This window comes from Convolutriloba macropyga, chromosome 8 (assembly GCF_964194025.1).
Source record: "Convolutriloba macropyga chromosome 8, txConMacr16.3, whole genome shotgun sequence".
Taxonomy (NCBI): Eukaryota; Metazoa; Xenacoelomorpha; order Acoela; family Convolutidae; genus Convolutriloba; species Convolutriloba macropyga.
The window spans coordinates 13,755,064-13,781,594 of NC_134475.1; the positions used below are offsets into that span (position 1 = coordinate 13,755,064).

General features: G+C 35.1%; 1 protein-coding gene across 2 annotated transcripts in view; it reads right to left on the minus strand.

The window, feature by feature from the left end:
• Positions 1 to 26,531, minus strand: part of LOC142344494 (galactokinase-like) — a 451,158-nt gene that overhangs the window by 251,988 nt on the left and 172,639 nt on the right. The gene's annotated exons all lie outside the window — the stretch shown is intronic.

The following is a 26,531-nucleotide window of genomic DNA, read 5'->3' on the forward strand; positions in this document are numbered from 1 at the left end:
TACTCAATTTCAACTAACAAACTAATGAGTTAACTATTCCAGACCAGATGCATTACACTTAATTGCATTTCTATCAATCTGAAAGCAATGTGGGCTGTTTTCCATAGAAATTCTCAAATAAAAAATGCTCCCCCTCAATACTGGGTGAATATTGGCTCGTCCGGTGCCCTCCAAGCACTACATTTTCAACGCATTTCGTATGTTTCAAATCTAGAAGGGAAAATATTACACAAACATCAGCAGAAAAAGAGTGAAACAAAGACAGACAACTCTTGAAAACAAACAACTAATTGCAAAAAGAGATGAGTCAAACTAACAGCCTCCCTTCATCAAGACAGCTCCCATCGAAGCATAAACAATTTTGCACCACCTAAGCGTCTGCAAACTCGAATGCAGAGGATGGAGCAGATCTTTATGAGAGCGAAGCTGATTTTGTCCTCAGATATTACGTGGTGTCAGCTCTTTTTAGGCAGAGGGCTTTAATACAAGTTGTTTCAGAGCTTTTGAAGCTGAGGGGCCAGCTTTGTCCTCTCAACATCTTGACAGACTTCTTTTAAGATTTTGCAAAAATCACGAAGTTCATTGTTTTATGATGGTGTATCCTCCTATCAGACAATGGAAGGCATGTACCACACTAAAATTTGCATTGCATGATCATGCAGCTTTACTCGGTTCACTCCATATCGAAGGTTATTGTCTGCACGAAACTCGCTTTTCGCTAGGTCATAAAGATATCTCTTCAATGGCATAGCGTACAACAGGCTTGATAATACCTGAAGTCAAGTTAGCGAATCTCGTTTCTTTCTATTTTGCTCTTAACTGCCGTCTTTCTCGTTTGTTTTTGTTTCGGTTACGATTTGTTCATGAAAGACGAGAGTGCCAAACTGATCTTTCCTGTTCAACAAAACAGTCCTCAGTTTTAAGGATGTTTAAAGCAACCTCCCTTAGCGGCAAGGAAAGAATATTCCGCTGGTTTTTTTGTTTCTGATACCGGCATTGTTGATTATAATCGCTCATATCTCATTGTTGAATGATATAATAATAATAATAAAACAGAATTTCAGAAAAAGTCCAAGGGTTTTACATTAACCTCAGTTTGTTTCGTTCAGTTTATTAGATAACAAAATTCAGCTTTTTCACGTTCATGCAATTGTTGCACCCAAACATAATTCGCCAAAAGCACGTGTTGTTTTCATCGTAACGCAGTCTGAAGTAGACAAAATACAGATCGAGAAAAAGTGGTTTTCATGAAATAGGATATCGTATTGGAAGAACTCGTTGAAGGTGTTCGCAAGGTGGCAGGCCCTGTACCAATAATCGGATACACATTTCCTGAGTTTTGGTTGTCGACATATGAAGTTACGAGTCGTTTGGTACCGAGTTGTACCTGGCTCGGTTATTGATACATGAAGTTTCCAGGTTAAGTCAACTTTCCCCGTTTAAATTTTTCCAATTAACAAAACATGTAGCTCATGGTTTAAGGATAAGGGAAGTAAATTGAGTTTTAAGAGTTGTTCTTTGTAAGGAATTTTGGCTCCAGTGATCCAATTTGCTGCTTTTTTCTGTACATTTTCAATTTGACTGAGTTCAACTTTGCCTGGTTTCCACACACTTGAGCCTAAACTGATAATTGGAACAATATAACGGACATACCAGTTTTTCCTGTTTGTGTAATATCTCATATCTTTTTGAAAGGTCGCCAAAATTACGGGTTGCTCGAGCTAAGATGGTCAATTTGTACTTAACCGATGAAGATAACGGCCAGTTGTTAAAAAAGTTTTCTGCTGTCTTAGTGGTCTCTCTACATCTTTTGCTGCTCATCATCAGCAATTATACTACCTAACACTCTACAACTGCATACTAATTCCACGTCGTCATAAACGAATAGTTAGGGTGTTTTTTTAAGATGTTATTCGTTGAAAAAATGGCGCCCTCACAAGAAACAGGAAATCTTCAAGGATTCAAAATGTTGTCCAGGTAATCGAGGGAGCCAAACACCTTGCAATCGCCTGTACTATTGAACTGTAAATAAGTCGTCAGTAAGATTAATTGAGGGGATTAGGACTATACCAATACTTGATTTTGCAGGGGGTACTATTAGGTTGATTAGGTTGGACCATCTGAGGTATTGTATGTTTGACAATTATTTAATTTGATAATTGAAGTTATGAATTTCATACGGAGAGTTAGATGGAAGGGCATATTCCCTCATTTCTTTTAAAAACTTGTATCTTAGTTGAAGCAAGTTGAAGCAGTTTTGGAATCAGTAAGCATCACAGTGTCCAAATTTTTGTCGTTAAAACGAAATCTTCACGAATGTTTGGCATTTTCAAACTCTCTTTTCTAGCCCATTCACATTTTTTGACCGCCACCTAATCCTTAAGATCTAATTTAAACAGCTTGAAAAAAGTTTATTTGTTTCCAATATTGCGCCACAATATTTCGCCAATTCTTATCATTCGTACACCGGGGCTTTGTTTTTAGGATTTGTGGGCCGTCATGCGCTTTTACAGATGAAAAAACATCAAAAAAAGTATGCGTGTTGCGTTTTTTGTGCCATGCATAGAAACCATGCTGGTGTTTTGAGGACGCGCTGAAAGATATCGGAAGCCTTTGGATTTTGTTTAGATCAGTGTTTGAAGTGCAGATTAACTCAAAGTCTTCTACTGTTAGCTAATAACGCGTCGTCATCAACGAAAATTTTTGGAGTTTTTTGAAGAGATGTTATTTATTGAAAATGTGCATTTAGTTACATCAGAACCAAAACAGAACACGTTTTTTCAAGGGTTGAAAACATTTTCCAGGTAAATGAGAGACCTAAACACATGGAATCTTCTGCACTATTGAATTGTGATTCAATTGTCAAGAAAAATAATTAAGGGGATTAGGATTATACCATTAGTTGTATTTGCAAGCGGGTACTATTAGTTTGTACCTTCTGAGGGTATCGGATGTTTTTCACAATTTTATATTGATGATTCAAGTTCTGACTTTCATACAGAAAGAAAGATAGAAACGCATTTTCCCTCATTATTATTGTAAAACTTGATGTTAGTTGCAGCAAGTGGAAGCAACTTTTGAATCAATAAGCATCACTGTGTCCAAATTTTTGTCGTTAAATCCAAAAATCAACGAAGGTTTGGCATTTTCAAACTCTCCGTTCTAGCCCATACACATTTTCTAACCACCACCTAATATCTTAAGATTTAATTGAAACAACTTGAAACAATCTTATCCAATTCCAAGATTGCGCCGCAATATTTCGCCCATTCTTTTCGCTCGTACATCGGGGCTTTGTTTTTAAGAGCTATAGACCGTCAATTGTTTTTACAGAGGAAAAAACTACAAATCAAAAATTGCTTTGCGTGCTGCGCATTTTCTTTTGGTTTTGCATAGACCGCATGCTGGAGTTTCTGGACGAATCGAAAGATATCGCAAGCCTGTGTTTTTGTTTGGATCAGTGTTGGAAGCGCAGATTACCTAATACTCTGCAACAGTCAACTAACTCCACGTTGTAATAGCGAAGATGTTTGCCGTTTTCCATAGAAATGTTATTTGTTGAAAAGCTGGCATTTAGTTAGATGAAAAATAAAGCAAGAACATGTTTTTTCAAGAACTCAAAACTTTTTTCCAGGTAATTGAGAGAGCTAAACACATTGGAATCGTCCGCAATTTTGAACTGTGAATCAATTGCCAAGAAAAACAATTGAGGGGATCAGGACTATACCATTTATAGAATTTGCAAGGGGTCATATTAGTTTGTACCTTGTGAGGGTATTGGATGATTGTTAATACTTTATCTGATGATTTAGTAGGCATCACCGTGTCCAAACCTTTGTCGTTAAAACCAAATCTCAGCGAATGTTTGGAAATGTCAAATTCTCCCTTCTAGTCCATACATAGTTGTTGGCCACCACCTAATGTATTGGGTTCTATTTTAAACAACATGAAAAAAAATTTCATCTGTTTCCATTATTGCGCCGTATTATTTCGTCAATCCTTATCAGTCGCACATCCGGGCTCTGTTAATAAGAGCTATGCGCCGTCATTTATCAATTACAGAGGAAGAAACTTCAAACAAAAAATTTCTATGCGTGTTGCGTGTTTTGATGTGGTTTTGCAAAAATTCAGAAAATTTTCCAGTTAACCGAGAAAACTTAGCGCATTGCAATTTCCTGCAATATTGAATTGTGAATCACTGGTCAAAAAGTTTTTTTAAGGGATTAAGACTGTACATTTTTTAGAATTTGCAAAATGGTCCTATTAGTTTGTACCTTCTGAGGGTATTAGTTGTTTGATAATGGTTAAGTTTGATGACTAAAATTAAAAATTGCAATCGGAAAAGTAGAAATAGGTGGAAGGGCAAAATCTTTCATTATAATATTAAAACAAGATTTTAGTTAAGTTTAAATAAGTGAAAGCAATTTTTGAATAAATAAGCATCACTGTGTCCAAATCTTTGTCGTTAAAACCAAATCCAAACGGAAATTTCTCAATTTCAGATTCTCCCTTCAAACCCATACATAGTTTTTGACCACCACTCAATTTCTTATGGTCTAATTTAAACAGCTTGAAATGAGTTCATCCGTTTTCAATATTGCGTCGTTATTCCTCAAATCCTTATGGGTTGTACACCGGGGCTTTGTTATTAGGATTTGTGGGCCGTCATGTGTTTTTACAAATGAAGAAACTTCAAAAAAAGCTATGCGTGTTGCGTTTTTTCTTCTGGTTTTGCATAGAAACCATGCTAGTGTTTTGAGGACGCCTTGAAAGATATCGTAAGCCTTCGGTTTTTGTCTGGACCAGCGTTGGAAGGGCAGATTACCTCAAAGTCTTCAACCGTCAACTAATTCTCCGTCGTCATAAACGAAAATCTTTTGAGTTTTTTAAAGAGATGTTGTTTGTTGGAAACCTGCATTTCGTTAGATCAAAACTAAAACAGAACATAAATTTTCAAGGATTGAAATCTTTTTCCAGGTAAAGGAGAGACCTAAACACATGGAATCTTCTGCACTATTGATCTGTGATTCAATTGTCAAGAAAAATAATTAAGGGGATTAGGATTATACCATTAGTTGTATTTGCAAGCGGGTACTATTAGTTTGTACCTTCTGAGGGTATCGGATGTTTTCACAATTTTATATTGATGATTCAAGTTCTGACTTTCATACAGAATGGAAGATAGAAACGCATTTTCCCTCATTATTATTGTAAAACTTGATGTTAGTTGCAGCAAGTGGAAGCAACTTTTGAATCAATAAGCATCACTGTGTCCAAATTTTTGTCATTAAATCCAAAAATCAAAGAAGGTTTGGCATTTTCAAACTCTCCGTTCTAGCCCGTACACATTATCTAACCACCACCTAATATCTTAAGGTTTAATTGAAACAACTTGAAACAATCTTATCCAATTCCAAGATTGCGCCGCAATTTTTCGCCCATTCTTATCGCTCGTACATTGGGGCTTTGTTTTTAAGAGCTATAGACCGTCAATTGTTTTTACAGAGGAAAAAACTACAAATCAAAATTGCTTTGCGTGCTGCGCGTTTTCTTTTGGTTTTGCATAGACCGCATGCTTGAGTTTCTGGACGAATCGAAAGATATCGCAAGCTTGTGTTTTTGCTTGAATCAGTGTTGGAAGCGCAGATTACCTAATACTCTGCAACAGTCAACTGACTGCACGTTGTAATAGCGAAGATGTTTGTCGTTTTTCATAGAAAAATTATTCGCTGAAAAGCTGGCATTTAGTTAGATGAAAAATAAAGCAAGAACATGTTTTTTCAAGAACTCAAAACTTTTTTCCAGGTAATCGAGAGAACTAAACACATTGGAATCGTCCGCAATATTGAACTGTGAATCAATTGCCAAGAAAAACAATTGAGGCGATTAGGACTATACCATTTATAGAATTTGCAAGGGGTCTTATTAGTTTGTACCTTGTGAGGGCATTGGATGTTTGTTAACACTTTATCTGATGATTTAGTAAGCATCACCATGTCCAAATTTTTGTCGCTAAAACCAAATCTCAGCGAATGTTTGGAAATTTCAAATTCTCCCTTCTAGCCCATACATAGTTGTTGGCCACCACCTAATGTATTGGGTTTTATTTTAAAAAATTTAAAAAACAACTCATCTGTTTCCATTATTGCGCCGTATTATTTCGTCAATCCTTATCAGACGCACATCCGGGCTCTGTTAATAAGAGCTATGCGCCGTCATTTATTAATTACAGAGGAAGAAACTTCAAACAAAAAATTTCTATGCGTGTTGAGTGTTTTGATGTGGTTTTGCTGAGACCGTATGCTGGAGTTTTGCGGACGCCTTGAAGGATATCAAAAACCGTTGCTATTTGTTTGGATCAGAGTTGGAAATGCACTTTACTTAATACTCAGCAACCGTCAACTAATTTCACGTCTTCATAAACGAAACTGTTCGGCGTCTTTTTAAAGAGAGTTTATTCGTTGAAAACCTGACATTTAGTTAGATCGGAATCAAAACAGGAACATATTTTCGTCAAAGATTCAGAAAATTTTCCAGTTAACCGAGAAAACTTAGCGCATTGCAATTTCCTGCAATATTGAATTGTGAATCAATTGTCAAAAAATTTTTTAAGGGATTAGGACTGTACCCTTTTTAGAAATTGCAAATTGGTCCTATTAGTTTTTATCTTCTGAGGGTATTAGTTGTTCGATAATGGTTAAGTTTGATGACTAAAATTAAAAATTGCATACGGAAAAGTAGAAATAGGTGGATTGACAAAATATTTCATTATATTATTAAAACATGATTTTAGTAAAGTTTAAACAAGTGAAAACAATTTTTGAAAAAATAAGCATCACCGTGTCCAAACTTTTGTCGTTAAAACCAAATCTCAGCGAATATTTGGAAATTTCCAATTCTCCCTTCTAGCCCATACATAGTTGTTGGCCACCACCTAATGTATTGGGTTTTATTTTAAAAAATTTGAAAAAAAAACTCATATGTTTCCATTATTGCGCCGTATTATTTCGTCAATCCTTATCAGACGCACATCTGGGCTCTGTTAATAAGAGCTATGCGCCGTCATTTATTAATTACAGAGGAGGAAACTTCAAACAAAAAATTTCTATGCGTGTTGAGTGTTTTGATGTGGTTTTGCTGAGACCGTATGCTGGAGTTTTGCGGACGCCTTGAAGGATATCAAAAACCGTTGCTATTTGTTTGGATCAGAGTTGGAAATGCACTTTACTTAATACTCAGCAACCGTCAACTAATTTCACGTCGTCATAAACGAAACTGTTCGGCGTCTTTTTAAAGAGAGTTTATTCGTTGAAAACCTGACATTTAGTTAGATCAGAACCAAAACAGTTTCAGGTCTTTTCAAGGGTGCAAAACTGTTTCCACGTAACCGAGAAAGCTAAAAACATTGCTGCCGTCTGCACTTTTGAACTTTGAAGTAATTGTCAAGAACGTTAATTGAAGAGATTAGAACTATATCATTAATTGAGTTTGCAAGGTCGTCCTATTAGTTTGTACCTTCTGAGTGTATTGGATGTTTGCAAATATTTTAATTTGATGATTCAAGTTATGAATTTCTTATGGAACTGCACACTACCTAAAACTCAGCAACCGCCAACTAATTTCATGTCATCATAAACGGAACTGTTTGGCGTCTTTTTAACGAGAGGTTTTTTGTTGAAAACCTGGCATTTAGTTGGATCAGAACCAAAACAGGAACATATTTTCTTCAAAAAATCAGAAAATGTTCCACTTAACCGAGAAAACTTAGCGCGTTGCAATTTCCTGCAATAATGAATTGTGAATCAACTGTCAAAAAATTTTGTAAGGGATTAGGACTGTACATTTATAGAATTTGAAAATTGGTCCTATTAGTTTGAACCCTTTGAAGGTATTAGACGTTTGATAAAGGTTAAGTTTGATGATTAAAATTATGAATTTCATACGGAAAAGTAAGTGGAAGGGCAAAATAATTCATTATAATTTTAAAACATGATTTTAGTTTAAATAAGTGAAAGCAATTTTTGAATAAATAAGCATCACTGTGTCCAAATTTTTGTCGTTAAAACCAAATCCAAACGAAAATTTATCAATTTCAGTTTCTCCCTTCAAACCCATACATAGTTTTTGACCACCACTCAATTTCTTATGGTCTAATTTAAACAGTTTGAAATGAGTTCATCCGTTTTCAATATTGCGTCGTTATTCCTCAAATCCTTATGGGTCGTAAACCGGGGCTTTGTTATTTGGATTTGTGGGCCGTCATGTGTTTTTACAAATGAAAAAACTTCAAAAAAAGCTATGCGTGTTGCTTTTTTCTCGTGGTTTTGCATAGAAACCATGCTAGTTTTTTGAGGACGCCTTGAAAGATATCGGAAGCCTTTGGTTTTTGTCTGGACCAGTGTTGGAAGGGCAGATTACCTCAAAGTCTTCAACCGTCAACTAATTCCCCGTCGTCATAAACGAAAATCGTTTGATTTTTTTTAAAGAGATGTTGTTTGTTGGAAACCTGCAATTCGTTAGATCAAAACTAAAACAGAACATAAATTTTCAAGGATTGAAATATTTTTACAGGTAATTGAGAGACCTAAACACATTGGAATGTTCTGCGCTATTGAACTGTGAATCAATTGTCAAGAAAAATAATTGAGGGATTAGGACTATACAATTAATTGCTTTTGCAGGGGGGTTCTATTAGTTTGGACCATCTGAGGTATTGGATGTTTCACAATTAATTGATTTGATTATTCAAGTTATGAATTTCATACGGAGAGATAGGTGGAAGAGCATAGTCTCTCATTTTTTTAAATTAAAACATCATCTTAGTTCAAACAAGTGAAATCGATTTTTGAATCAAAAAGCATCAATGTGTCCAAATTTTTGTTGATAAAACCATATCTAAACAAATACTTACAATTTTCAATTTCTGCCTTCCAGACCATTCATAGTTGTTGAACACCACTTAATATCTTAAGGTCTATTTCAAACAGCTTGGAATTAATTTATCATCAGTTTCCAATATTGGGCCACATTATTAAGCCAATTCTTATCAGTCATACACCCGGGCTTTATTACTAAGAATCATGGGCCGCCATGTGTTCTTACAGAGAAAGGAACTTCAAATTGAAAATTGCTATGCATGTTGAGCGTTTTGATGTGGTTTTGCAGAGACCGCATGCTGTTGTTTTCAGGACGCTTTGAAAAATATCGGAAGCCTTTGATTTTTGTTAGGATCAGTGTTGAAAGGGCAGATTATCTTAAAGTCTGCAACCGTAAACTATTTCCACGTCGTCATAAAGCAAAACCGTTGAAGTTTTTTTAAAGAGATGTTATTTGTTGAAAACCTGGCTTTCGGTTAGATCAGAACCAAAATAGGAACATATTTTCGTAAAAAATTCGAAAATTTTCCAGGTAACCAAAGAAACTAAGCACATTGCAATATCTTGCACTATTGAACTGTAAATCAACTGTCAAAAAATTTTTAAAGGGATTAGGACTGTACCCTTTTTAGAATTTGCAATTTGGTCCTATTAGTTTGTACACTTTGAGGGTATTAGATGTCTGATAATGGTTAAGTTTGATGATTAAAATAATGAATTTCATACGGAAAAGTAGGTGGAAGGGCAAAATCATTCAATATATTATTAGAACATGATTTTAGTTTAAACAAGTGAAAGCAATTTCTGAGTCAATAAGCATCACTGTTTTCAAATTGTTGTCGGTAAAACCAGATCTCAACGCAAATTTGCCATTTTCAGATTCTCCCTTCAAACCCATACATAGTTTTTGACCACCACTCAATTTCTTATGGTCTAATTTAAACAGCTTGAAATGAGTTCATCCGTTTTCAATATTGCGTCCTTAAGTTTCTCAAATCCTTATGGGTCGTACACCGGGGCTTTGTTATTAGGATTTGTGGGCCGTCATGTGTTTTTACAAATGAAAAAAACTACAAAAAAACTATGCGTGTTGCGTTTTTTCTTCTGGTTTTGCATAGAAACCATGCTAGTGTTTTGAGGACGCCTTGAAAGACATCGGAACCTTTGGTTTTTGCCTGGATCAGTTTTGAAAGGGCGGATTATCTCAAAGTCTTCAACCTTCATTTAATTGCAGGTCGTCATAAACGAAAACCTTTGGAATTTTTAAAGAGATGTTGTTTGTTGGAAACCTGCATTTAGTTAGATCAGAACCAAAACAGAACATAATTTTTCAAGGATTGAAAACTTTTTTCAGGTAATTGAGTGACTTAAACACATTGGAATCTTCTGCACTGTTGAACTGTGAATCAATTGTCAAGAAAAATAATTGAGGGATTAGGACTATACCACTAATTGACTTTGCAGGGGGTTCTTATTAGCTTGGACGATCTGAGGTATTGGATGTTTGACAGTTATTTATTTTGATAATTCAAGTTATGAACTTCATACGGAGAGATAGGTGGAACAGAATAGTCCCCCAAATTTTTTAAAACATGATCTTAGTTTAAACAATTGAAATCAATTTTTGAGTCATAAGCATTAATGTGCGCAAAATTTTGTCGATAAAACAAATCTCAGGAAATACTTACAATTTTCAAGTTCTGCCTTCCAGCCAATTAATAGTCGCTGACCACCATTTAATATCTTAAGGTCTATTGCAAACTGCTTGAAATAATTTATCATCAGTTTCCAATATCGGGCCGTATTATTTAGCCAATTCTTATCAGTCATACACCTGGGTTTCATTATTAAAGGCTATGGGCCGCCATGTATTCTTACAGAGAAAGGAACTTCAAATAGAAAATTGCTATGCATGTGGAGCGTTTTGATGTGGTTTTGCAGAGACCGCATGCTGTTGTTTTCAGGACGCTTTGAAAAAAATCGGAAGCCTTTGCTTTTTGTTAGGATCAGTGTTGAAAGGGCAGATTATCTTAAAGTCTGCAACCGTAAACTATTCCACGTCGTCATAAAGGAAAACCGTTGAAGTTTTTTAAAGAGATGTTATTTGTTGAAAACTTGGCATTTAGTTAGATCAGAACCAAATCAGGAACATATTTTCGTCAAAAATTCAAAAAATTTTCCAGGTAACCAAGAAAACTAAGCACGTTGAAATATCTTGCACTATTGAACTGTAAATCAACTGTCAAAATTTTTTTAAAGGGATTAGGTCTGTACCCTTTTTAGAATTTGCAATTTGGTCCTATTAGTTTGTACCCTTCGAGGGTATTAGATGTCTGATGATGGTTAAGTTTGATGATTAAAATCAAGAATTTCATACGGAAAAGTAGGTGGAAAGGCAAAATCATTCATTATATTATTAGAACATGATTTTAGTTTAAATAAGTGAAAGCAATTTCTGAGTCAATAAGCATCACTGTGTTCAAATTATTGTCGCTAAAACCAGATATCAACGGAAATTTGCCATTTTCAGATTCTTCCTTCAAACCCATACATAGTTTTTGACCACCACTCAACTTATTATGGTCTAATTTAAGCAGCTTGAAATGAGTTCATCCGTTTTCAATATTGCGTCGTTATATTTCTCAAATCCTTATGGGTCGTACACCGGGGCTTTGTTATTAGGATTTGTGGGCCGTCATGTGTTTTTACAAATGAAAAAACTACAAAAAAGCTATGCGTGTTGCGTTTTTTCTTCTGGTTTTGCATAGAAACCATGCTAGTGTTTTGAGGACGCCTTGAAGGACATCGGAACCTTTGGTTTTTGCCTGGATCAGTGTTGAAAGGGCGGATTATCTCAAAGTCTTCAACCTTCATTTAATTCCCGGTCGTCATAAACGAAAACCTTTGGAATTTCTAAAGAGATGTTATTTGTTGGAAACCTGCATTTAGTTAGATCAGAACCAGAACAGAACATAATTTTTCAAGGATTGAAAACTTTTTCCAGGTAATTGAGGGACTTAAACACATTGGAATCTTCTGCACTGTTGAACTGTGAATCAATTGTCAAGAAAATTAATTGAGGTATTAGGACTATACCACTAATTGACTTTGCAGGGGGTTCTTATTAGTTGGACGAGCTGAGGTATTGGATGTTTGACAGTTATTTAATTTGATAATTCAAGTTATGAACTTCATACGGAGAGATAGGTGGAACAGAATAGTCCCCCAATTTTTGTAAAACATGATCTTAGTTTAAACAATTGAAATCAATTTTTGAATCATAAGCATTAATGTGTGCAAAATTTTGTCGATAAAACAAATCTCAGGAAATACTTACAATTTTCAAGTTCTGCCTTCCAGCCCATTAATAGTCGTTGACCACCACTTAATATCTTAAGGTCGATTGCAAACAGCTTGGAATAATTTATCATCAGTTTCCAATATCGGGTTGTATTTTTTAGCCACTTCTTATCAGTCATACACCTTGGTTTTATTATCAAAGTCTATGGGCCGCCATGTGTTCTTACAGAGAAAGGAACTTCAAATAGAAAATTGCAATGCATGTGGAGCGTTTTGATGTGGTTTTGCAGAGACCGCATGCTGTTGTTTTCAGGACGCTTTGAAAAATATCGGAAGCCTTTGCTTTTTGGTAGGATCAGTGTTGGAAGTGCAGATTACCTAATAGTCTGCAATGGTCAACTAATTCTACATTGTCATAAACGAAAATCTTTCCGTCTTTTGAAAAGATTTTCTTTGTTGAAAACCTGCATTTCGTTAGATAAAAACCGAAACAAGAGATTTTTTTCAAGGATTGAAATCTTTTTCTAATTAAATGAGATCGCTCAACACATTGAATCTTCTGCAATGTTCAACTGTGAATCAATTGTCAAGAAAATTAATTAAGGGGATTGGGACTAAACCTTTAGTTGAACTTGCAAGGAGATTCCAATAGTTTGTACCTTCAGAGTGTATTAGATGTTTGTCAATAGTATAATATGATGATTCAATAGAAGAATTTCATATGGAAAGGTAGTTGGAAGGGCATATTCCTTCATTATATTTTTAAATTGATCTTAGTTGAAACAAGTGAAAGGATTTTTTGAGCCAATAAGCATTACAGTGTCCAAACTTTTGTCGCTAAAACTAAAACTCAACGATTGTTTGGCATTTTCAAATTCTCCCTTCTAGACAATACATAGTTGTTGACCCCCCACTTAGTATCTTAAGGTCTATTTGAAACAGCTTGAAATAAGTTCATCCGTTTCCAATATTGTGCCGTTATATTTTTCCAATCCTTATCAATCGTACACTTGGGCTTTGTTATCAAGAGCTATGGGCCTTCATGTGCTTATACAGAGGAAAAAATTCAAATAAAAAATTGCTATCCTTGGTGCGCGTTCTCTTGGTTTTGTATAGATCGCTTTCTGAATTTTTGAGGACGCCTCGAAAGATATTGGAAGCTTTTGCTATTTGTTTGGATCACAGTTGGAAGGGCACACTACATAATACTTTGCAACCGTAAACTAATTTCACGTCGTCATAAACGAAACTGTTCGGCGTCTTTTTAAAGAGAGGTTATTCGTTGAAAACCTGGCATTTAGTTAGATCAGAACATAATTTTTCAAGGATTGAAAAGTTTTTTCCAGATAATTGAGGGACTTAAACCTATTGGAATCTTCTGCACTACTGAACTGTGAATCAATTGTCAAGAAAAATAATTGAGGGTATTAGGACTATACCATTGATTGAATCTCCAAGGGGGTCTAAAAATTTGTACCTTCTGAACGTTTTGGATGTTTGCTAATATTATAATATGATGATTCAAGTTTTGAATTTCTTTCGGAAAGGTAGGTGGAAGGGCATATTCCCTCATTACATTTTTTAACTTGATCTTAAATGAAGCAAGTGAAAGCAATTTTTGAGTAAATAAGCATCACCGTGTCCAAATTTTTTACATTAAAACCAATTCTCAACGAATTTTTGATAGTTTCAAATTCTCCCTTCTAGCCCATACATATTTGGCCAACACTTAATATTTTAAGGTCTAATTTAAACAGATTGAAAAAAATTTGACCGTTTCTAATATTGCGCCGTATTTTTTCGGGGATTCGTATCAGTCGTACACCAGGGCTTTGTTATTAAGAGCTATGGGCCGTCATGTTTTTATACCGAGGAGGAAACTTCAAATAAAAAATCGCTATGATTGTTGCGTGTTTTCTGGTTTTGTTGAGATCGCATGCTGCGGTTTTGAGGACGCCTCGAAAGATATCGGAAGCTTTTGCTATTTGTTTGGATCAGAGTTAGAAGGCCAAACTACCTAATAATCCGCCGCCGTCAACTAGTTCCACATCGTCATGAACGAAGATCTTTGGCGTCTTCTAAAGAGATGTTATTTGTTGGCATTTAGTTAGATCAGAACCGAAACAGTTTCAGGTCTTTTCAAGGGTGCAAAACTGTTTCCACGTAACCGAGAAAGCTAAAAACATTGCTGCCGTCTGCACTTTTGAACTTTGAAGTAATTGTCAAGAACGTTAATTGAAGAGATTAGAACTATATCATTAATTGAGTTTGCAAGGTCGTCCTATTAGTTTGTACCTTCTGAGTGTATTGGATGTTTGCAAATATTTTAATTTGATGATTCAAGTTATGAATTTCTTATGGAACTGCACACTACCTAAAACTCAGCAACCGCCAACTAATTTCATGTCATCATAAACGGAACTGTTTGGCGTCTTTTTAACGAGAGGTTTTTTGTTGAAAACCTGGCATTTAGTTGGATCAGAACCAAAACAGGAACATATTTTCTTCAAAAAATCATAAAATGTTCCACTTAACCGAGAAAACTTAGCGCGTTGCAATTTCCTGCAATAATGAATTGTGAATCAACTGTCAAAAAATTTTGTAAGGGATTAGGACTGTACATTTTTAGAATTTGCAAATTGGTCCTATTAGTTTGAACCCTTTGAAGGTATTAGACGTTTGATAAAGGTTAAGTTTGATGATTAAAATTATGAATTTCTACGGAAAAGTAAGTGGAAGGGCAAAATAATTCATTATAATTTTAAAACATGATTTTAGTTTAAATAAGTGAAAGCAATTTTTGAATAAAAAAGCATCACTGTGACCAAATTGTTGTCTTTAAAACCAAATCTCAACGGCCATTTGCCATTTTCTGTTTCTCCTTTGATACCCATGCATAATTTTTGACCACCACTCCATATCTTATGGTCTAATTTAAACAGCTTGAAAAAATTTCATCCGTTTTCAATATTGCACCTTCACATTTAGCCAATCCTTATCAGTCGTACCCAGGGGCTTCGTTATTAGGGTTTGTGGGCCGTCAAGTGCTTTTACAGATGAACAAAAAAGCTCTGCGTGTTGCGTTTTTTGTGCTGGTTTTGCATGCAAACCAAGCTAGTGTTTTGAGGACGCCATGAAAGATATTGGAAGCTTTTGGTTTTTGTCTGGATCAGTGTTGGAAGGGCAGATTATATCAAAGTCATCTACCGTTAGCTAATTCCACGTCGTCATAAACAAAAATCTTTGGAGTTTTTTAAAGAGATGTTATTTTTTGAAAACCTGCATTTAATTATATCAGAATCAAAACAGAACACAATTTTTCAAGGATTGAATACTTTTTCCAAGTAACTGAGAGACCTAAACACAATGGAATCTTCGAATCTTCTGCATTATTGAACTTCGAATCAATTGTCAAGAAAAAAATTCAGGGGAATAGGACTATACCATTAACTGAATTTGCAAGGGGGTACTATTAGATTGTACTTTCTGAGGGTATTGGATGTTTGTTTAATAAGATAATTCAGGTTATGAATTTTATACGGAAATGTAGGTGGAAGGGCAAATTCCCTCATTATATTTTCAACTTGATCTTAGTTGAAACAAGTGAAAGCATATTTTGAGTCATTAAGCATCACAGTGTCCAAACTTTTGTCGTTAAAACTAAAACTCAACGATTGTTTGGCGTTTTCAAAATCTACCTTCTAGACAATACATAGTTTTTGACCCCCCACTTAGTATCTTAAGGTCTTTTTAAAACAGCTTGAAATAAGTTCATCGTTTTCCAATATTGCGCCATAATATTTTGCCAATCCTTATCAGTCATGTATGTGGGCTTTGTTATCACGAGCTATGGGCCGTCATGTGTTTTTACAGAGGAGGGAACTTCATTTAAAATTTGCTAAGCGTGTTGCGGGTTATAATGTGGCTTTGCATAGACCGCATGCTGTTGCTTTGAGGACGCCTTGAAAGATATCGGAAGCGTTTGCTTTTTGCTTGGATCAGTGTTGGAAGGGCAGATTACCTTAAAGTCCGCAACCGTAAAATATTTCCACGTCGTCATAAACGAAAATCGTTGGAATTTTTTTAAAGAGATGTTATTTGTTGAAAACCTGCATTTAATTAGATCAGAACCAAAACAGAACAAATTTGTTCAAGGATTGAAAAATTTTTCCAGGTAATTGAGAGACCTAAACACATTGGAATTTTCTGCACTATTGAACAGTGAATCAATTGTCAAGAGAAATAATTGAGGGGATTAGGACTGTACCATTAAATGAATTTGCAAGGGGGTACTAATAGTTTGTACCTTCTGAGGGTGATAGATGTTTGTTTAATAAGACAATTCAAGTTGTGAATTTTATAGGGATAGGTAGGTGGAAGGGCATATTCCCTCATTAAATTTTTCAACTTGATCTTAGTTGAAACAAGTGAAAGCATTTTTTGAGTCATTAAGCATCACAGTGTCTAAACTTTTGTCGTTAAAACTAAAACTCAACGATTCTTTGGCGTTTTCAAAATCTACCTCATAGACAATACATAGTTGTTGACCCCCCACTTAGTGTCTTAAGGTCTATTTAAAACAGCTTGAAATAATTTCATCCTTTTCCAATATTGCGCCATAATACTTTGCCAATCCTTATCAGTCATGAATGCTGGCTTTATTATCATGAGCTAAGGACCGTCATGTGTCTTTACAGAGGAGGGAACTTCAATTAAAAATTGCTAAGCGCGTTGCGGGTTATAATGTGGTTTTGCATAGACCGCATGCTGGTATTTTGAGGACGTCTTGAAAGCTATCGGAAGCGTTTGCTTTTTGCTTGGATCAGTGTTGGAAGGGCAGATTACATTGAAGTCTGCAACCGTAAGCTATTTCCACGTCGTCGTAAACGAAAATTGTTTGAATTTTTTTAAAGAGATGTTAATTGTTGAAAACCTGCATTTAATTAGATCAGAACCAAAAGAGAACATATTTTTTCAAGGAAAGAAAATTTTTTCCAGGTAATTGAGAGACCTAAATACATTGGAAACTTCTGCACTATTGAACTGTGAATCAATTGTCAAAATAAATAATTGAGAGGATTAAGACTATACCATTAATTGAATTTCCGGGGGGGGGTACTAATAGTTTGTACCTTCTGAGGGTAATGGATGTTTGTTTATTAAGATAATTCAAGTTGTAAATTTTATACGGAAAGGTAGGTGGAAAGGCATATTCTCTCGTTATATTTTTCAACTTGATCTCAGTTGAAACAAGTGAAAGCATTTTGTGAGTCATTAAGCATCACAGTATCCAAACTTTTGTCGTTAAAGCTAAAACTCAACGATTGTTTGGCTTTTTCAAATTCTACCTTCTAGACAATACATAGTTGTTGACCCCCCACTTAGTATCTTAAAGTCTATTTGGAACAGCTTGAAACAAGTTCATCCGTTTCCAATATTACGCCAAATATTTTGCCAATCCTTATCAGTCATGCATGCGGGCTTTGTTATCATGAGCTATGGGTCGTCATGTGTTTTTACAGAGGCGGGAACTTCGATTAAAAATTGCTAAGCGTGTTGCGCGTTATGATGTGGTTCTGCATAGACCGCATGCTGGTATTTTGAGGACGCCTTGAAAGATATCGGAAGCGTTTGCTTTTTGCTTGGATCGGTGTTGGAAGGACAGATTACCTTGAAGTCTGCAACCGTTATTTCCACGTTGTTATAAACAAAAATCGTTGGAATTTTTCAAAGAGACGTTATTTGTTGAAAATCTGCATTTAGTTAGATCAGAACAAAAACAGAACATATTTTTAAAAGGATTGAAAAGTTTTTCCAGGTAGTTGAGAGACCTAAACACATTGGAATCTTCTACACTATTGAACTGTGAATCAATTGTCAACAAAAATAATTGAGCGGATTAGGACTATACCATTAATTGAATTTGCAAGGGGTTACTAATAGTTTGTACCTTGTAAGGGTATTGGATGTTTGTTTAATAAGATAATTCAGGTTGTGAATTTTATACGGAAAGGTAGGTGGAAGGGCATATTCCCTCATTATATTTTTCAACTTGATCTCAGTTGGAACAAGTGAAATTATTTTTTGAGTCACTAAGCGTCACAGTATCCAAACTTTAGACGTTAAAACTAAAACTCAACGATTGTTTGGCATTCCCATATTCTACCTTCTAGACAATACATAGTTTTTGACCCCCCACTTAGTGTCTTAAGGTCTATTTAAAACAGCTTGAAGTAAGTTCATCGTTTTCCAATATTGCGCCATAATATTTTGCCAATCCTTATCAGTCATGTATGTGGGCTTTGTTATCACGAGCTATGGGCCGTCATGTGTTTGTACAAGGAGGGAACTTCAATTAAAAATTGCTAAGTGTGTTGCGCGTTATGATGTGGTTTTGCATAGACAGCATGCTGGTGTTTTGAGGACGCCTTGAAAGATATCGGAAGCGTTTGCTTTTTGCTTGGATCAGTGTTGGAAGGGCAGATTACCTTAAAGTCCGCAACCGTAAAATATTTCACGTCGTCATAAACGAAAATTGTTGGAATTTTTTTTAAAGAGATGTTATTTGTTGAAAACCTGCATTTAATTAGATCAGAACCAAAACAGGACAAATTTTTTCAAGGATTGAAAATTTTTTCCAGGTAATTGAGAGACCTAAGCACATTGGAATTTTCTGCGCTGTTGAACAGCGAATCAATTGTCAAGAGAAATAATTGAGGGGATGAGGACGATACCATTAATTGAATTGCAAGGGGGTACTAATAATTTGTACCTTCTGAGGGTAATGGATGTTTGTTTAATAAGATAATTCAAGCTGTGAATTTTATAGGGATAGGTAGGTGGAAGGGCATATTCCCTCATTATATTTTTCAACTTGATCTTAGTTGAAACAAATGAAAGCATTTTTTGAGTCATTAAGCATCACAGTATCCAAACTTTTGTCGTTAAATCTAAAACTCAACGATTGTTCGGCATTTCCATATTCTACCTTCTAGACAATACATAGTTGTTGACACCCCACTTAGTGTCTTAAGGTCTATTTAAAACAGCTTGAAATAAGTTCATCCTTTTCCAATATTGCGCCATAATATTTTGCCAATCCTTATCAGTCATACATGCGGACTTTGTTATCATGAGCTATGGGCCGTCATGTGTTTTTACAGAGGCGGGAACTTCAATTAAAAATTGCTAAGCGTGTTGCGCGTTATGATGTGGTTCTGCATAGACCGCATGCTGGTATTTTGAGGACGCCTTGAAAGATATCGGAAGTGTTTGCTTTTTGCTTGGATGAGTGTTGAAAGGGCAGATTACCTTAAAGTCTGCAAACGTTATATCCACGTCGTCATAAACAAAAATTGTTGGAATTTTTCACAGATATGTTGTTTGTTGAAAATCTGCATTTAGTTAGATCAGAACCAAAACAGAACATATTTTTTCAAGGATTGGAAACTTTTTCCAGGTAATTGAGAGACCTAAACACATTGGAATCTTCTGCACTATTGAACTGTGACCCAATTGTCAAGAAAAGTATTTGAGGGGATTAGGACTATACCATTAATTGAGTTTGCAAGGGGTTACTAATAGTTTGTACCTTGTGAGGGTATTAGATGTTTGTTTAATAAGATAATTCAAGTTGTGAATTTTATACAGAAAGGTAGGTGGAAGGGCATATTCCCTCATTATATTTTTCAACTTGATCTCAGTTGAAACAAGTGAAAGTATTTTTTGAGTCATTAAGCATCACAGTATCCAAACTTTAGACGTTAAAACTAAAACTCAACGATTGTTTGGCATTCCCATATTCTACTTTCTAGACAATACATAGTTGTTGACCCCCCACTTAGTGTCTTAAGGTCTATTTAAAACAGCTTGAAATAAGTTCATCCTTTTCCAATATTGCGCCATATTACTTTGCCAACCCTTATCAGTCATACATGCGGGCTTTGTTATCTTGAGCTATGGGCCGTCATGTGTTTGTACAAGGAGAGAACTTCAATTAAAAATTGCTAAGTGTGTTGCGTGTTATGATGTGGTTTTGCATAGACCGCATGCTGGTGTTTTGAGGACGCCTTGAAAGATATCGGAAGTGTTTGCTTTTTGCTTGGATCAGTGTTGGAAGGGCAGATTACCTTAAACGTTTTAAATTTTTTAAAGAGATGTTATTTGTTGAAAACTTGCATTTAGTTAGATCAGAATCAAAACAGAACATGTTTTTTCACGGATTGAAAATTTTTTCCAGGTAATTGAGAGACCTAAACACATTGGAATCTTCTGCACTATTGAACAGTGAATCAATTGTCAAGAAAAATAATTGAAGGGATTAGGACTATACCATTAAAAGAATTTGCAGGGGGTTACTAATAGTTTGTACCCTCTGAGGGTATTGGATGTTTGTTTAATAAGCTAATTCAAGTTGTGAATTTTATACGGAAAGGTAGGAGGAAGGGCATTTTCCCTCATTATATTTTTCAACTTGATCTTAGTTGAAACAAGTGAAAGCATTTTTTGAGTCAATAAGCATCACAGTGTTCAAACTTTTGTCGTTAAAACTAAAACTCAACGAACGTTTGGCAGTTTCAAATTCTCCTTTTTAGCTCATACATAATTTGTGGCCACCAACTTATATGATATGGTCTAATCTGAACAGCTAACCTGATTTATTTTTTGCCTCGATTTATATCTTGCAAGATTCTTGCTGGTTCTTATTTCACTCATTACTGGGAAGTCTTTTTGAAACAATTTTTGTTCTGCTCAGAGAAAATTCTCCAATTCCATGCAAAATTTGCAAGTGTTTTTCAATTCAGAGTAGTTATTAGCAGTAGGTAGTCTATGCAAACATAATTCCAATAAATGCTCAGAATATGGGAGAGGGAACTGGAGTTCTGATTTATAAAATAAGGTAGAAATAGAGGCACTCTGTGTAAATTTCATTTTTTCACAAGTCGTTCGTGGTTTCGTGGTCTCACTTTTCCCACAGAAACTACCTATGAACTTGGAATTATCTAGCGTGAGTGGAAAATTAGTTAAAAAATACTTTAAATTATAAAGGGCTGTTTTTGCGTCAAATGTTTATTTCCTATGACATCAACAGTTAATTCAGATCAACTGATTTTCCAAAAATAATACGTCAAAGCTAACTTTATATCAATATATACATATACATATATATATATATATATATATATATATATATATATATATATATATATATTATAAATATATATATATATATATATATATATATATATACCCGGGTTGAAGTTTCTTTGATTTCATACAAGGATCATATATGATTTCATACTGTCCATACTCGATTTCTTAGTACGATCCTAGTATGAAACCAAAGAAATCATACATGATCCTTGTATGAAATCCAAGTTTTCATACATGACCCTAGAATGAAATCCAAGAAATCATAGATGAACAATTCAAGAATTGCATTCAAGAAAAGCAAGAATACACGCTTAAAAAAGTGTATGATCCTTGTATGAGATCAAAGAAATCATATATGATCTTTGTATGAAACCAAAGAAATCATATATGATCCTTGTATGAAATCCAAGTTTTCATACATGACCCTAGCATGAAATCCAAGAAATCATAGATGAACAATTCAAGAATTGCATTCAAGAAAAGCAAGAATACACGCTTAAAAAAGTGTATGATCCTTGTATGAGATCAAAGAAATCATATATGATCTTTGTATGAAACCAAAGAAATCATATATGATCCTTGTATGAAATCCAAGTTTTCATACATGACCCTAGCATGAAATCCAAGAAATCATAGATGGACCATTCTTGAAACGAAAAAAAACATGCTTAAAAAAGTTTATGATCCTTTTATGAGATCAAAGAAATGATGTATGATCTTTGTATGAAACCAAAGAAATCATATAAGATCCTTGTATGAAATCAAAGTTTTCATATAAGTCCCTGGCATGAAATCCAAGAAATCGTAGATGGATCGTTCATGAGACGAAAAAAAAAACGCTTGAAAAAGTGTGAGATCCTCCAATGAGATCAAAGAAATCATATATGATCCTTGTATGAAACCAAAGAAAACATATATGACCTTAGTACGAATCCAAAGAAATCAATCATCATCCTAGTGTGAGAAAAAGAAATCTTATGGCTTATGATGGATGGCAACGAAATAACGTTATAAAGAATTGTCGCTTCTCATATCACCAAAACATTTAGAGTTTTCAATTAAAAACCGATGAAAGCATTTATAATCTTGAAATGAAATCATATATGATCCTTGTATGAAACCAAATGAATCACATTTTTTGGGACACGCCATTAAAAAAGCGCTGTTTGAAGATTTTAGCTTCTCTTATAAAATGAACGTTTAGGTTTTCCATTGAAAAATCAATTAAAGCAATCAAGAGCCTATTATCAAATCGAAAACATATATGCTCCTGATATAAAACTAAAAACGTCATTATGGCATTGAAGGGTGGCTCAGTAAAACCGCCGTTTTGCAAGATCATAGCTTTTTCTACCGGCACGGCAATCAAGGTTGCCAACTAAAAACCCTCTAAAGCAATCACGGTCCTAATAAGAAAATGTTTATAATCCTGATCTGCAACCAGAGAAATCGGATACGATTCTTTTATGAAACCATATAAACAACATTAAATTAGGAAGATGACATAAATTCAGCGATATTGAGAGATCTTAGCTTCTCCTATCACCAAACCAAACAATTACGCTTCCAACAAAGAATGGATGAGATCATTTATTATCTAAAAATGAAATCAAAGAAATTACTTTTGATCAAAGTATGAGGTTAAGTTATCATGTAAATCATAAAACAAAAAGCAACAGTGTAATCTCCATCTAAACCTCCTTCTCTCTCACACAACTTAGAGACACTTCTCACAGCAAATCAATGACATGACAAAAATACCAAAAATAACAGCAAAAGTAGTTCTGATTACAAACGTTTTCTATATTAAATAGTATTTTACATCACAAAATTTGTCATAGCCACATTTCTTGTCTACAAACTGAGAAGAACAATAAATTACTCACAATCGGTTATCCAGTTTTATTTGAGTTAAAACTATAATGGCAACATATTACTAAAAAATATCAGGTTGAGTTTTTTGAAGTTTTAAAATAACAAAGATCGGTGAAACAGTTATCAGCACAAGTAAGATGAGAAGCATGCAGTAAAATGCAATTGTTTGTAATTAACTTTTCAAGGTTTCAGGCCGTCCGCAAGGCCGGATAACATGACATGAGATTACAATCACGAGTAGTAACCACAATCGGTTGTTCAGTTATAATTACAATAATTTCAATATAATCATTGCAACAAGAGTTACTTACACGAAACGAAACAAATCGCAACAGAGCTGAGCCTTGATTTATATAAAAATCTACAGTCCAAACTCTTTAAGACAAGCCAAAACTGCAATACAATGTTCAAGTAAATATTTCGTACATATTACAAAAACTGGCAACGAAAAGTATTCGAGTTTATTTTTATAAAGACTTTAAGGTTTTGTTTTACAATGCGTTTATGTTGTTTTGCAATTCAGTCATGCTCAAATATATTCAGCAAAGGTACAAGGTAGAGCGTCTCAACCAGTTTAAAACCGATAAGTTTTTTGCTGATAACTCTCTCGTGAATTGTAATCAATTCCTCAGTTTCCTCTGTTACGTAAAAAGAATGCACAGGCACCGATGACTTTAAAGGCGAGCTGTAGGCTTCCAAAATGTTAATTTTTTTTATTACCGCATATTCGTTCTCGTTTTGAGTGAAAAAAGTTTGTATTTTCCCACATATTTGTTCGTCATTATTTTGAATAAGTACAAAGCAATCTTTTTCATTGGGAAAAGAATCCAAGGTGAAGCAATTAAATTTTTTTTGTTGATAAAATTTTCGTCCTGGCTGAATGCAGCTTTTAGGCAGCAGGGAAAGCGCAGCAGAATTATCTTTGGAACAATTTTTTTCATTTCGAATTTTCTTGCAAAAGGAAGTCAAGCCGTCATTAACGTTAATGGGAGCCCTCCACGCCGCCTTGTTCCTGTTATATCGCTCTATAAGTAAAGATAGATGATTCACGGTTCCCGTGAACTTTGAACTCAGCAAAAAGTTGGCCGACTCAAACATCATACCTGACGTTGTCCAAAGCGGACCAAAATTACGGACCTGCCAAGCAAGATGTGTTAAAGCATGAACATTTGCAGAGAACACAACTTCAGTGTACTCGTCTTTAGTCTTTCTTAGAAAACTATGTATTTGTCGCTCGCCTTGATCAGCAAATTCTGATGACATCATTAACAAGCGGATTGCATAACTGAGAAGACAAAATCTATCAGCCAAACTTTCATTTATTGTTTCCCGAAAAAGGACAGGCCCAATGTACAGCAACCAAACCTTGAGCTCATTAGCCTTAAAGTACTCTAATTCATCTAACGGGCGAACGGATCGTTTAAATTCACAAGGCAGTTTAATGCTTGAAACTATGCAATTGATACATTGAAGCTCGCTTGAAAAAGTTTTTTTCACTATAACTTGAAGGAGGACTTTCGTCACGCCAATATAAACCTGGTGCATACAATCGACTGGCGCTGTAAGAGGCAAGTTATTAATGACTTTGAAGAGTGCACTTTCACCTTTCACACCTCTGAAAGCCTTTAGTTTATAGCTCATAACCTTGTTGACGTGAATTGAATGAAGCCTCGCAGTTCTCATTGGATAATTTTTGAATGGGTAGTATAGAATCCGATCTTCCATTTTGGTATTAACTAAACAGAGGGAACAACCATACTTTGCCCGATGATGGTGCATATTCAGCATCGATGCCGTAGCTGGAATGTCTGATACCAAAAGCACGACTCTAATTTGAATAGTAAAGGTTCTGTTTTTGTATTGCACAGTCGGCTTCAGTGTGAGCTTCTCTGCCAAATGAGAGAAAAGTCTGCTCCAATCAGGCTTTCCAATGCCCGACCATAAGGCTGCAAGTACAATATTTTTGTACGCACAGCGCAGTTTTGGCGGCAAATTTGCCAAGGCGAGCCAAATTGGCCAAAGATTTTTTGGACTGGATTTAATGAACCGAACGCCATCTGAATTCAGAATTAACGAAATTATTATTGTTCGATCATCAAAATTGAAGCAAGACTGCAAATTAAGATCTAATTTTCGATCACGTGAAAGAGAATAATCCTCAATAATTTTTAAATTGCTTTGAACAATTTCTACAATTTCGGCAACGAAATCTAACATCCAGTACTCACCCTGACCACACGGGTGAACAAATTTTGTATGCAAGGATTGAGGAATGTGATACTGTTTTTTGAGTAGATAAAAACTTGGTATCTGAGCAGTGGGGAAAGAGGACTTCATCAGCATCAGCCAATCTTTTAACTCCTCGTCGGAGGTACCATGTTTTGCACTTATTGCATTAAGAGCAATGATGAAATTTTGATTCGAAGCCGGTTGAATTAAATTGCTATTTTCAGAGAATGACGATGAAAATACTTCGTTCTCTTCATTACAACATTGCTGGAATTCTGGTTGCATTTCATTATTTGTATCCGGATTGACAACCGGATCTTGAATTGAGTCAGTCCCAATTGGTGCATCGCAATTGTTAGTGTCATGGAATTCATTGTTTTCAAATCTGTCGTCATTAGACAAGTTTTCTGAGTTTTCGGTTAAATTATTCACAAATTCATCCGAATATGATACGCTATCGGAAAATTTTCGCATTTCATAACGTCTCCGCTTTCTCGGCGGAATTTCATGGGTTTTTCTTCTGTATAGATGAACAAAACGTTTTTCTATGTTGGCCGAAATAAGATGTTGTTGCCGGACGGAAAAAACTAGTGGCTTCTCAGAGTGAAATTCATTGTGGGGGCACTTGCAGTCCCAATTGCCTTCACCAAAGAAGTCATTGCCATAATATACTGTGATCTCATCGCCTTTGTTAATGCTTCTAAGCAACTTTAGTTTCACACACTTAGAACTTCCGTAGTGCGAGGCAACATACTCAGTATTTGGTCTACACGAATGGTTAGCAAAGCGTATAGGTCCTACCATTATTCGATTTTTCCGACAAAGGTCTGTTCCAGAGAAAAATTGATATTGGCTCAAAAAAAGCCATGTCTTTAGTGTCTACCGGTTGCAAAAGCGCGTTAAGATTTTGTAGAACCAGATCACGCGATTTAGTTGCAATGACAGGAACATCACGAGTGTAAAAGAGGCCGTAACCTCCGTAAGAATCATGATCAAACAAATAATCAGCGTCAATTGCCTCAGAGTAGCATTTGGTAAGCAAATCGTAGCATTGTTTGTAAATTTTTTCCGTGCGGAGCTTATTATTGAAATCATCTT